The sequence below is a fragment of the Rhincodon typus genome, chromosome 26 (genome assembly GCF_021869965.1).
Source record: "Rhincodon typus isolate 14 chromosome 26, sRhiTyp1.1, whole genome shotgun sequence".
Taxonomy (NCBI): Eukaryota; Metazoa; Chordata; class Chondrichthyes; order Orectolobiformes; family Rhincodontidae; genus Rhincodon; species Rhincodon typus.
The window spans coordinates 10,088,226-10,101,817 of record NC_063357.1 but is presented as its reverse complement, the minus strand read 5'-3'; the positions used below and the strand labels follow the sequence as shown (position 1 = coordinate 10,101,817).

At 42.0% G+C, this 13,592-nt stretch overlaps 1 protein-coding gene across 2 annotated transcripts in view; it reads left to right on the top strand.

The window, feature by feature from the left end:
• lyrm9 (LYR motif containing 9) overlaps positions 1-9,895 on the top strand; it is a 49,461-nt gene extending 39,566 nt beyond the window's left edge. For both annotated transcript variants that reach the window (XR_007264843.1, XR_007264844.1), the window contains exons 4-5: positions 8,061-8,205; positions 8,649-9,895. The gene's annotated coding sequence lies outside the window, so the exon portion shown is untranslated. The remainder of the gene's footprint in view (positions 1-8,060; positions 8,206-8,648) is intronic.
• Positions 9,896-13,592: the final 3,697 nt, after the last annotated feature.

The following is a 13,592-nucleotide window of genomic DNA, read 5'->3' as shown; positions in this document are numbered from 1 at the left end:
GCTGTTTGGCAAGTAGATGTGTTTGTCTGAGACCTACCTGTTCTTTAGTGAATTTCACAATACCTTTCTGTTACTTCACACGTATCAAGTCATTATCTACATATTTACGCTAGTACATCAATATTTTACCACACATTCTTGACTTTCAGGTAGTCTTATCAAAAGGGATTGCTGACTTAAGATCTTTGCTTATACTCCACTACATTTGTCTCAGCTTCCAGACCAAAATGTTGTCTTAAAACATAAGCAAGTACACAAACTTTAACAATTAGGGAATACTGCAATATTCAGAGGTACCATCTTTCTAGGGAGAGGTGGCTAAAGGTATATCTGCTTAATTTGGTAGCTACGAAAGATCCCCTTGCAGTCTTCAAAGAAGAGCAGGGACTTATCTATAGGATCCTGACCATTATGTATCTGGGCATTATCACACTTCTGTTTGTTGGAGCTTGTTTTGTACAAATTTGCTGGCACTATTACAATAGTGACCAGAACTTATTTCTGGGATGCTTCTGACCTCATATTCATGCCATTCTAAGACTGTGTTTTTCCACCTCTCCACTATGGCTCATCTTTGTTGCCATCTTAGCTCATTTGCTGTTGAAAACCTCATCTACGTCTTTTTCACATCTAGACTCAATTATTCCAACACATTCCAGTCTGTTGTCCCAAATTTTACCCATCATAAATTTGGAGTCATCCAAAGCCCTGCTGCCTCAGTCTGAACTCCTACCAAACCTTGTTCCCCATCAATCCTGTATTTGATGACCTACCAGGTCAATCATCTTGGCCTTGTGTCTCCTTGTCTCTCTAACCTGATCCAACGCCACTGCACCTCAAGATATCTCTGTGCCTCTAATTCTGTGCTGTTGGTGCATTCCCAATTATAATGGCTATACTCTCAGTAATGCAATCTGGAATCTCGCCACTATACCTCTCCACCCCTCTGCCTCACTTGTCTCCTATGAAATACTTAAACATTTGGGCTCCTTCCTCAATACTTCCTTTATGGGGCTTGGTGTCGTACTTTGTTTAATAATTGGACAATTTTTGGAAAAACACATCTGATACATTATTCAATACTATTCAGCCAGAAACCCTCACAAAGATTATTTTTCTTCTTGTCACTGTGTGATTCATTAACTTTTATAAAAGAAACTGTGAGAACAACTGAATTCTGTAGACCATAACAATTTTTTTACTCATTAATATTGTGCAATAAAAACAAACTGTGTGACTAAGCAGAACATTATTGTGTGCCTTTAGGGCAATGCTCATCAAGATGAGATTGGCATTACTGGGAATGGAATACTTTTGGCTTTAAATTCTTCTTGTTAATCTCTGCTAATCCGGTTCCAACAATAGAACATTAAACTGAAACTGTCTTTGAATCTTTTTCTCCACAGTTGTTGACTGCCCATCTCTAACATTGTCTGCTTTTATGTAAGAATTACAGTATTCTGGTCTTGCTGCTAGGAATCCTTCAAGCACGTTATGCACTAGTGCAGGAATTAAATAAAAACTGAACTGCAGGTGCTATAAATCAGAGACAAAAATAGAAATTCCCGGAAAAGCTGAGCAGGTCTGGCAGCATCTGTGGAGAGAAACCACCCTGTTCCCTGGCCAACATCTCTGTCTCAGGCTTGCTGCAATGTTCCAGCAAAGTTCAGCACAAGCTGGAGGAACAACAGGTCATTTTCAGCTTGGGGACCTTGCAACCATCCAGACTCAATATCGAGTTCAATAATTTTAGGGCCTGAACTAATTTTGGGGCCATGCCTAAACCCCCTATCCCACACACCAGGCCTTGTTATCACATAATCTGCCATTACACAGTACTTATTGTTAGCCATTAACAGTCTCCATTAACGGCTATTCACCCTCCTGGCCAGATCATTATCCACTCCTCTGTCTGTCACTGTTTTTCACTCTCTTTGGGTTCTATCCCCACCTATTGTTTACTCCTTACCTCTTCCCCCCCACCCTATCTTCTGCATATAAACCGACATTTTCCTGGATACCATCAGTTCTGAGGAAGAGTCACCGGACCTGAAAGGTTAACTCTGATTTCTCTTCACAGATGCTACCAGACCTGCTGAGCTTTTTGTCCTGCACTATCCCCTGTTCTCCTTAATACTTTTACTGTGTAGACATCTATTAATCTCTGTCTTGAACGTACTCAACAACTGAGACTTCAAGAGACTTCAAATATTTTTTTTTAATTTGTCTGTTTGGGAATTCAGAACAGTGGGAATGGATGTTAGGGCAGTTGTATGCTCCTCCTGTAGAATGTGGCAGGTAAGGGTCACCACTAGTGTCCCCACTGACTTCATCTGCGGGAAGTGCACCCAACTCCAGCTCCTCGGAAACCGTGTTAGGGAACTGGAACTGGATCTGGATGAACTTCGGATCATTCGGGAGGCTGAGGGGGTAATTGAGAGGAGTTACGGGGAGGTAGTCACACCTCAGGTACAGGAAAAAAGTAGATGGGTTACAGTCAGGGGATGGAAAGGGAACAGGCAGACAGTGCAGGGATCCCCTGTGGCCATTCCCCTCAAAAACAAGTATACCGTTTTGGATACTGTTGCGGGGGATGACTTACCAGGGGTATGCCATGGGGTACAGGTCTCTGGCACAGAGTCTGTCCCTGTTGCTCAGAAGGGAAGGGGGGAGAGGAGGAGAGCATTAGTCATTGGGGACTCCATAGTTAGGGGGACAGATAGGAGATTCTGTGGGAACGAGAGAGACTCGCGGTTGGTGTGTTGCCTCCCAGGTGCCAGGGTCCGTGATGTCTCGGATCGTGTTTTCGGGATCCTTAAGGGGGAGGGGGAGCAGCCCCAAGTCGTGGTCCACATAGGCACCAATGACATAGGTAGGAAAAGGGATGGGGACGTAAGGCAGAAATTCAAGGAGCTAGGGTGGAAGCTTAGAGCTAGAACAAACAGAGTTGTTATCTCTGGTTTGTTACCCGTGCCACGTGCTAGCGAGGCGAGGAATAGGGAGAGAGAACAGTTGAACACGTGGCTACAGGGATGGTGCAGGAGGGAGGGATTCAGATACCTGGATAATTGGGGCTTATTCTGGGGTAGGTGGGACCTCTACAAACGGGATGGTCTACACCTGAACCAGAGGGGTACCAATATCCTGGGGGGGAAGTTTGCTAATGCTCTTCGGGAGGGTTTAAACTAATTCAACAGGAGGGTGGGAACCTGAATTGTAGCTCCAGTGTACAGGAGGTTGAGAGTAGTGAGGTCATAAATAAGGTTTCAACGTTGCAGGAGTGTACCGGCAGGCAGGAGGGTGGTTTGAAGTGTGTCTACTTCAATGCCAGGAGCATCCGGAATAAGGTGGGTGAACTTGCAGCATGGGTTGGTACCTGGGACTTCGATGTTGTGGCCATTTCGGAGACATGGATAGAGCAGGGACAGGAATGGTTGTTGCAGGTTCCGGGGTTTAGATGTTTCAGTAAGATCAGGGAAGGTGGTAAAAGAGGGGGAGGTGTGGCATTGTTAGTCAAGGACAGTATTACGGTGGCAGAAAGGACGTTTGATGACAGCTCGTCTACTGAGGTAGTATGGGCTGAGGTTAGAACCAGGAAAGGAGAGGTCACCCTGTTGGGGGTTTTCTATAGGCCTCCGAAAAGTTCCAGAGATGTAGAGGAAAAGATTGCAAAGATGATTCTGGATAGGAGCGAAAGTAACAGGGTAGTTGTTATGGGGGACTTTAACTTTCCAAATATTGACTGGAAACGCTATAGTTCGAGTACTTCAGATGGGTCAGTTTTTGTCCAATGTGTGCAGGAGGGTTTCCTGACACAGTATGTAGATAGGCCAACAAGAGGCGAGGCCACATTGGATTTGGTACTGGGTAATGAACCAGACCAGGTGTTAGATTTGGAGGTAGGAGAGCACTTTGGTGATAGTGACCACAATTCGGTTACGTTTACTTTAGCGATGGAAAGGGATCGGTATATAAAGCAGGGCAAGAGTTATAGCTGGGGGAAAGGCAACTATGAGGCGATGAGGCAAGATTTAGGATGCATAGGATGGAGAAGGAAACTGCAGGGGCTGGGCACAATTGAAATGTGGAGCTTGTTCAAGGAACAGCTACTGCGTGTCCTTGAGAAGTATGTACCTGTCAGGCAGGGAGGAAGTGGTCGAGCGAGGGAACTGTGGTTTACTAAAGAAGTTGAATTTCTTGTCAAGAGGAAGAAGGAGGCTTATGTAGAGATGAGGCGTGAAGGCTCAGTGAGGGTGCTTGAGAGTTACAAGTTAGCCAGGAAGGACCTAAAGAGAGAGCTAAGAAGAGCCAGGAGGGGACATGAGAAGTCTTTAGCAGGTAGGATCAAGGAAAACCCTAAAGCTTTCTATCGGTATGTCAGGAATAAAAGAATGACTAGAGTAAGATTGGGGCCGGTCAAGGACAGTAGTGGGAAGTTGTGCGTGGAGTCCGAAGAGATAGGAGAGGTGCTAAATGAATATTTTTCGTCAGTATTCACGCAGGAAAAAGACAATGTAGTCGAGGAGAATACAGAGATACAGTCTATTAGACTAGACAGGATTGAGGTTCATAAGGAGGAGGTGTTAGCAATTCTGGAAGGTGTGAAAATAGATAAGTCCCCTGGGCCGGATGGGATTTATCCTAGGATTCTCTGGGAAGCTAGAGAGGAGATTGCAGAGCCTTTGGCTTTGATCTTTATGTCGTCATTGTGTTCAGGAATAGTGCCAGAAGACTGGAGACTAGCAAATGTTGTCCCCTTGTTCAAGAAGGGGAGTAGAGACAACCCTGGTAATTATAGACCAGTGAGCCTTACTTCAGTTGTGGGTAAAGTGTTGGAAAGGATTATAAGAGATAGGATTTATAATCATCTAGAAAGGAATAATTTGATTAGGGATAGTCAACACGGTTTTGTGAAAGGTAGGTCATGCCTCACAAACCTTATTGAGTTCTTCGAGAAGGTGACCAAACAGGTGGATGAGGGTAAAGCGGTTGATGTGGTGTATTTGGATTTCAGTAAAGCGTTTGATAAGGTTCCCCATGGTAGGCTATTGCAGGAAATACGGAGGCATGGGATTGAGGGTGATTTGGCGGTCTGGATCAGAAATTGGCTAGCTGTAAGAAGACAGAGGGTGGTGGTTGATGGGAAATGTTCATCCTGGAGTTCAGTTACTAGTGGTGTACCTCAAGGATCTGTTCTGGGGCCACTGCTGTTTGTCATTTTTATAAATGACCTGGATGAGGGCGTAGAAGGATGGGTTAGTAAATTTGCGGATGACACCAAAGTCGGTGGAGTTGTGGATAGTGCAGAAGGATGTTGTAGGTTACAGAGGGACATAGATAAGCTGCAGAGCTGGGCTGAGAGGTGGCAAATGGAGTTTAATGCGGAAAAGTGTGAGGTGATTCACTTTGGAAGGAGTAACAGGAATACAGAGTACTGGGCTAATGGTAAGATTCTTGGTAGTGTGGATGAGCAGAAAGATCTCGGTGTCCATGTGCATAGATCACTGAAAGTTGCCACCCAGGTTGATAGCATTGTTAAGAAGGCGTACAGTATGTTAGGTTTTATTGGTAGAGGGATTGAGTTTCGGAGCCATGAGGTCATGTTGCAGCTGTACAAAACTCTGGTGCGGCCGCACTTGGAGTATTGCGTACAGTTCTGGTCACCGCATTATAGGAAGGATGTGGAAGCATTGGAAAGGGTGCAGAGGAGATTTACCAGGATGTTGCCTGGTATGGAGGGAAGGTCTTATGAGGAAAGGCTGAGGGTTTTGAGGCTGTTTTTGTTAGAGAGAAGAAGGTTAAGAGGTGACTTGATAGAGACATACAAGATAATCAGAGGATTAGATAGGGTGGACAGTGGGAGCCTTTTTCCTCGGATGGTGATGGCTAGCACGAGGGGACATAGCTTTAAATTGAGGGGTGATAGATATAGGACAGATGTCAGAGGTAGGTTCTTTACTCAGAGTAGTAAGGGCGTGGAATGCCCTGCCTGCAAAAATAGTAGACTCGCCCACTTTAAGGGCATTTAAATGGTCATTGGATAAACATATGGATGATAATGGAATAGTTTAGGTTAGATGGGCTTCAGATTGGTTTCACAGGTCGGCGCAACATCGAGGGCCGAAGGGCCTGTACTGCGCTGTAATGTTCTATGTTCTATGTTCTAAGACTCACTGGGGCAGATAATTCCAAAGATTCACCATGTTATGAGTATAGAACTTTGTTCTCATCTCAGCCCTTCCTTATACTGAGAAAGTGTCCTCTGGTTCTCGACCTCTTCAAGGGGAAGTAGCCTTCTTGCATCTGCCGTACAACCTTATACGAATTTTGTATGTTTGAATAAGATTGCCTCCCTTTTGCTGAACTTCAGAAATTATAAGCCCAGTCATAGAGAATTCCTCCACCCAGAAATTAGTTGGAGAACCTTCATTACACTCCTCTATAGAAATAGTACATCATTTTGAAGGTGTGATGAAATCCTCTATTGGTTTCTGTTGTTTTTTTGTGCTGAGTCCAGGGAACAGTAGATCTGGAAAAGGAGAATGACTAACCAGAACAGGAGCAGTCACGGATGCAAATCCATGATTCTTGAGGGGGGAGGTCAGCAACAGTGAAGAATCATAATTTTTGTGAAGTTTAATAAGGTTTATTGATTCACTGTGTCTTTAGTGTCTGGCGGGATGGTACTGGATTTGCTAAGAAATCTCTGGGATCTGTAATGATTAAATGTTCTATTTGATGTGCATTGTTTGATTACAGTCTATTTTCCCATTTTTTCTGCATTGTAATTCTGGGTGTTAGAAATAAGTTGTGCATGTATTGTAGATTGTTTTTACTGTTCAAATTTTGGAGAGTTAAGTAAAGTTTACTGCTTGTTCAAAACCAAGAATCTTGTAGTTTGTTCTCTCGTAGTAAATCCCCTGGACCTTACACTTTTTGTTTACCTTAAAAATAAGTCCCTGGTCCCTCTGTTGCGGGATCACTGCAGTAGGTTAAGAAACTAAAACTGTACCCAGTACTCTAGGTGTGGTCTCACCAAGCCTATATATAATTGCAGTAGGAAAGCTTTCACATCCTCTTGTGTGAAAGGTCACCATACTTTGCTTCTATTAATTGCTTGCCAAACCCACATATTAACATTCTGTGAATCATACTTCGAACCTCTGAAGTTCAACACTTCCCATTTATGACAAATTCTGTATTTCTGTTTTTCCTTCTAAAATAATGATAGGACCCATTCTATTCCATCTGCCAAGTTTTTGCCTAAGCATGAAGCCTCATCAAATTCTGTTGATTATTGCATCCTCCTCATAACTCACATATCCACCTAATTTTGTGTCACTTGCCTTCTTGGAAACATTACATTTAATTCCCACATTCTGATTACAGACAAACACTGCTGAAATGTAGAAAAAGTAGCAGTCAAATGGTAAACAGCAGGATCTCGCATAGAACAATATGATAATAGATCCAAGATGGTGGCAGAGTGGGGGTTCTGAGCCTGGAGCTCACCCCACTCTGTGCATTTTTCTTCTTTTTTCCTCATTTTTCTTTTTACTTACATCTGTGAATAACTCAGCTGTGGTGAAGGCATCGATGGCGGCAGCGAGGTGTGCCCAGTGCGGATTTTCAACACCAATGCCCCCCTTGCTTTATGAAGCTGATGCACGTTTTCCTACAACAGTGGCTCAGTTCATAACACCTTTGCCCCCTAAATCTCAAGGTTCAGAGTTCATCCTACGCCAGGACTCCAGCACAAGAATAAAGCTTGGTGCCCAGGGCACAGGAACATTATATTGTCAAATGTACCAAGTTTCAGCTGAGCAAATTGAAGCTCTATCTTCTGCTTGGGCAAATTCCATGGCACTATTCCAAAAAACAAAATGATTAGGGGAATTTCCCCTGGTGTCTATCCAATATTTGTCTCTCAATCAAAATGACCAGAACATTGTCACATTGCTGACCATTAGAATTTGCCGTATTGGCTGTAAAGTGCATTGAGACATCCGGTTGACTGTGCAAAATACTTTATAAATGCAAGCCTTTCTATCTTCCAACAGAGGCAAATTGAAGAGCTTGTTGTCATAGATCATGAGATCCTCAGCAGCTGCTGTTACACTGGATACAAAATGGAGACATAATAAAGTGTTTTCACACAGATAAACAGTATGTAAATCATGAAACATCATGAGATAACCTTGAAATGTAAGTGATTTCTTGATTCATTCCCAGTAATAGCTAACTATACTATACTATACTATATGATACATTTGTCATATAAATCATACACTGGCAGATGCTGAGAAATTAGACTTATCTTGAGTCGGTAAATTTCTTAAAGAAAGTTTTCAGATTTAATATTTAAACAATATTGACATTGAAGTGAATGGGAAGCCAAATTGGGCTAGCTGAGTGACGGCAAAGTTAAAAGTTCCATTTCAAATCTCTAAATTCCAAACAAGATTAGACTATAACTTTAAAAGAAAGTGAAGTCTTTTTAAAATATTTTTCAAACAGCACATTATTAGCACATGGGATGTTTGCAACAGGTAAGAACCTTCAACATCAATGAATACTTTGAACTTGATGTTTTGGAGCAATGAAATAGTTGAGTACATTTACTTGTTGAGTTCCTTTTTTGTTTTCAGGTAAGATTTTCAACTCCACATTGATGCTTACGGTAGCAGAGTCTTTGCGCCACAGTGGGTGGTCATCTCTGCCCTTCTGCAAGTGACCCAGCCCATGATATGGGTTACCAGCCAAGCCAATGACAGAACCAGAAAACCTTTAGTGTTAGTGACAGAGGAGCTAGAAACGTTTGTGGCAACAACTGGTTACAAGTCAAGGATCTGTGTGGTAGACAGCCATATTTCCTTAAAGTACACATGAAGAAATCGAAGGAAAACCACCTCATGGTATTCTTTACCCAGTCACGGTGCTTATTGAAATTAAAAATGAGAGACACTTATGGACACCTCAAGTGGAAAGCACAAGATTGTGAGGCACATAAAAATGAGCACAGGATCTGCTCTTGGGCACTTAATTACTGCAATGTGATGTTAAGAGTATTGGACACTCTTGGCATTCCCCCATTGAGACATAGAGCACTTAGTGGTGGGCAACGAATACACCATTGTGCATCTTATGCCATCTGACACAGTTATAATTAACACTGGGAGCTAGTGATTAATGGAATCTCTCTGTTTGGAGCAAGCCAATGGATCTGTGGCTGTTAAATATTGGTGATAATGGAGGCACAAATCTTATCCGATCTAGTTTTGGCTAAGGGAATCAGTTCTTTATACTGAAAAACATGGCCATTTTCCAAAAGTGCTGTAATTATTTTTGATTTGATGTCATAGCAGGAAGTAGATATTCTTTCTTTCATTCTCTGCATTTAGAAGAAAGTAACTGAGAATGAAGTGTCTTATCTAGAACAATAAGAAATGATTGACTGTGTATCAAAATTTGTTATGAGTGGTTTGTTGCAATTGCATGAGTGTGCTGTGTCTGCCTGGAAGCCGGGACAAGAGCCTATTGTACAAAAATAACCTAACTTAACTGAGTAGTTCAGGATAGGCAATAAATGCTGGCCTAGCTAGGTATGTCTACATCCTGTGAATGAATTTAAAAAAATAGTCCTATTAGAGATTGTAGCACTCAACTGAAACTGAGAGGGTGTATTTAGTCCGTCACAATAAATGGCTACTATTCAGATTACATCTGAAACCATCTGTAAATAATGGCCTAGTGGTAAAATCACTAAACTTAATTGTGTTCAAATTCTGTCAGCAATGGAATTTGAATTCAATAAAAAGGAATTCTGGACCCTTGAAACCATTGCTGATTGTTGGGAAAACCCCATCTAGTTCACTGATGTCCTTCAGAAAGAAAATCTGCCATCCTCACCTGATCTGGTTTATATGTTAATCCAGAGCCACAACAATGGGGTTGACTTTCATATACCCTCTGAAATGGACTAACAAGCCACTCAGTTCAAGGACAGCTAGGGATAGGCAATAAGTTCTGGCGAGCCAGTGATCCCCATCGCCCACTGGTGATTCTTTTTAAAAATGAGCTTGGATAATCAGCAAACGAATAATGCAAAACAAGAAAAATCCTGTAATTATTCTTCAGATCAGGCAGCATTGTACAGAAAACAAATACCTATGCTTAAAATGTGGATTTCACATCAAGGCAGACACATGAAAAGCCCACACCAGGACTGTTAACTCCACATATTAAGTTACTGTTCTCATTTCTTAAACCTAGCACTTGCAATTCCTTATGCTTTCAATAATACATTAGGTCTGGTATGATTATCAACTTGTTATACTTACCTTACAATGACAGTATCTTGTGGTTAATGTAATAAAACATCCAATGTGTTTCAATACATTGTAATCAAAAATTGAGAGTGAGGTAAGTCATTTGGAGCATGACTGAACACTTGGTCCAAGGTGGGCTTTACAAAAGATCTTACCTGGGAAAGAGCAGGAGAGAAATACAAGCCTTAGAACCCAGAAGGCTTAATGTTCGGCTGTTGATAGTAAAGAGATTGGGAGATGAATAAGAAACTACAAGGAGGAATACAGATTTCTCAGGGTGGTTATAGAGATGAAGGAGGTTAATGTGAACAGGATGGGTGGATCACTATAGATTAGGAGGCACAGCAATGTTAAGTGAATGATGCTCAGTATGGGTTAGAATATGGACAAGAGAGATTTCAAAGAGCTGAGACATCTGGAAATGCCATAATCCACAAGTGAATGCTTTGAGAGCAGATGATCAAGGAGAGGTGTTGAAACTAATAGTGTTTAGGAGGTACATGTAGACTTAGTGATGGCAATATGGGAGCAGGATAGGGAGCCATGGCTGTGAAAAATTGGTTTCACCTGAGACAAAGGCCAGGGGGAGTGATGAACCTCAGATGAAATACAAGGTACAGATTTTGTGGTTGAACCTGTCATTTTAGCTTCAATCTTTCAAATACGTAACTAGAGAAAATAGTGTCTTACCTATTATTTTAGTATGAATGTGAAAATATAATCTGACATTTCCAATTTTGAAATATCATTGACCATTTTGAATACATAATAACGGTGGAGTTTCCATTCAGCTTTTTGATGATGGATGTGTGATGTTGTCACTTGAGGATTGGATATACAGTGTGGAGTTTTCACTTTGATGATGTCTTTTCTTAACCAGTGATGGTATCACTAGTCTCTCAATGACATTTGTTTGCTGTGATAATGTTTTGATTACCAGACAGCTCTCATTCAGACAACACTCACTGTATTCTCATATCTTGTCTAGTGCAAGTACTTCTGTTAGTTTTGTCAAGTAAAGTTTAGAGAAGCATAACCTTTACCTAAAAACAAAATCAGTTTACTTTCTGATGAAGGGTCTAGGCCCGAAACATCAGCCTTTCTGCTCCTATGATGCTGCTTGGCCTGCTGTGTTCATCCAGCCCTGCACCTTGTTGTCTCAGTTTGCTTGCTGTTCACCCAATCTAACTGCAGCAGAAAATTCGCATGATCACTGAGCAAGAGTGTCAATTGAAGCATTTGTTTTCAGGATATCTGCAGCTCTTCCACCAAAGTCCTGGTGAACAACTGGGAAAACATGAGGAGAAATTTATCACCTACCTGGAGAAATTCACATGGATTATTAAAATATTAGAAAGTTTTCACAACAGAAAAGAGCATCTGTTATATTTTGGTGAACCAAGAAACCTAGACTTGAGAAAGAAAGAGAGAAAGAGAGAAAGAAAGAAAGAAAGAACAAAAAAAAAATTTAAAACACAGGAAATGTATAGGTGAAAAGTTACATATGCTCCTGCTCATTGACTATAGCTCCGCCTTCAGCACCATTATCCCCCTCAGACTGATCTCAAAACTCTGTGACCTTGGTCTTGGCTCCACCCTCTGCAACTGGACCCTCAGCTTCCTGACCACTAGGCTGCAATCAGTGAGAGTAGGTAACTGCACCTCCTCCACAATAACACTCAACACTGGACCCCCTCCAAAAATGCATCATCAGCCCCCTACTGTACTCCCTGTACACCTACCGCTGTGTTGCCAAATTCTGAAGGAACGCCATCTACAAGTTCACTGACGACACCAATGTAGTGGGACAGATATCTAGCAACGACGAGTCAACATACAGGAGGGAGATAGAGGGCCTGGGGACGTGGTGCAATGAAAACAATCTGCCTCTCAACATCGGCAAAACTAAAGAACTGATCATCAACTTCAGAAAGAAAGGAGTAGAACACGCCCCCATCTACATCAACGGAACTGAGGTTGAGGGGGTGAAGAGCATCAAGTTCCTCAGAGTGACGATAACCAATGACCTGTCCTGGACTTCCCACGTAAGTGTGACAGTCAAGAAGGTACAAGAATGCCTCTTCTTCCTCAGGCGGCTCAGGAAATTTGACATGTCCATGAGGTCCCTCACCAATTTCTACCGATGCACCATTGAAAGCATACTGTCCGGGTGCACAATGGCCTGGTACGGCAACTGCTCTGTTCAGGACCATAAGAAACTACAGAAGGTGGTGTGCACAGCCCAAACCATCACGGAAGCCAACCTTCCATTCGTGAACTCTATTTACACGGCTCACTGCCGCGGAAAGGAGGCCAACATCAAAGACCCATTGCACCCTGGTAATAACCTCTTACAACCTCTTCCATCAGGCAGAAGATACAGAAGCCTGAACACACACATGAGCAGGTTCAGGAACAGCTTGTTTCCAGCCATTATCAGACTGTTGAATGGATTCTAGCCTCAAATAACGTAATCTGTATGCCTCTAAGTCTTTTTGATCTATACATCCTTTACTTGCTATGATTTGTCTGTACCGCTCGTAAACAAAGCTTTTCATTGATTTTATTGTCACGTGTACCGAAATACAATCAATCAATGTTTGGAATAATCTAATAGGAACAGAAATACTTGGGTTTTCTTTTCATTGGCTTGATTTCCCAAATAGTTTAGTCAGAATGATCAAACTCAAGTGGAAGGTTAACTCAGTGCATAGTGTGATGACTGTGTGCAATCTTCCGTTGTCAACTCCTACTTATTTGTAACTACAAATATAACTTTGGACATTTGGTTTAATGTTTGGGCTATAGCATTATGTTTGTCGTGAAGTTTAAAGAGGATGGAAAATTTTAGATGGAGATAAAAATTCATGCTGTTGTTGGGAGTCTCTAATGCACAAATTCTCTGGTAAATGAAGAAATACATAGATTTGCACAAGGGTACAAGTAGCAAATGACCTATCTGGTAGTTCTCTGCCAGTCCTCCTCTTCTTCTTCCAAACCCTTCAGCCATAGGGGGATTCCCATTCATGTCCTGTGATAATATTAATGTGTAAGTGAATAAAGGCAGCAACAAAACAATTAGCACAAAAGATGTCCTAAGATATCTCGGAGAAAAAAGAAACAAGTGAAGAAAGACAGCACTTTTCTGTACTAATTCAAGGGAGCGTGGGTGTCACTGCCTAGGGCAGTGTTTATTGTTGATGCCTTATTGCCCCAGGGAAGTGTTGGTCAGCTGCCTTCTTGAATCATTGCAGTCCTTCAGAT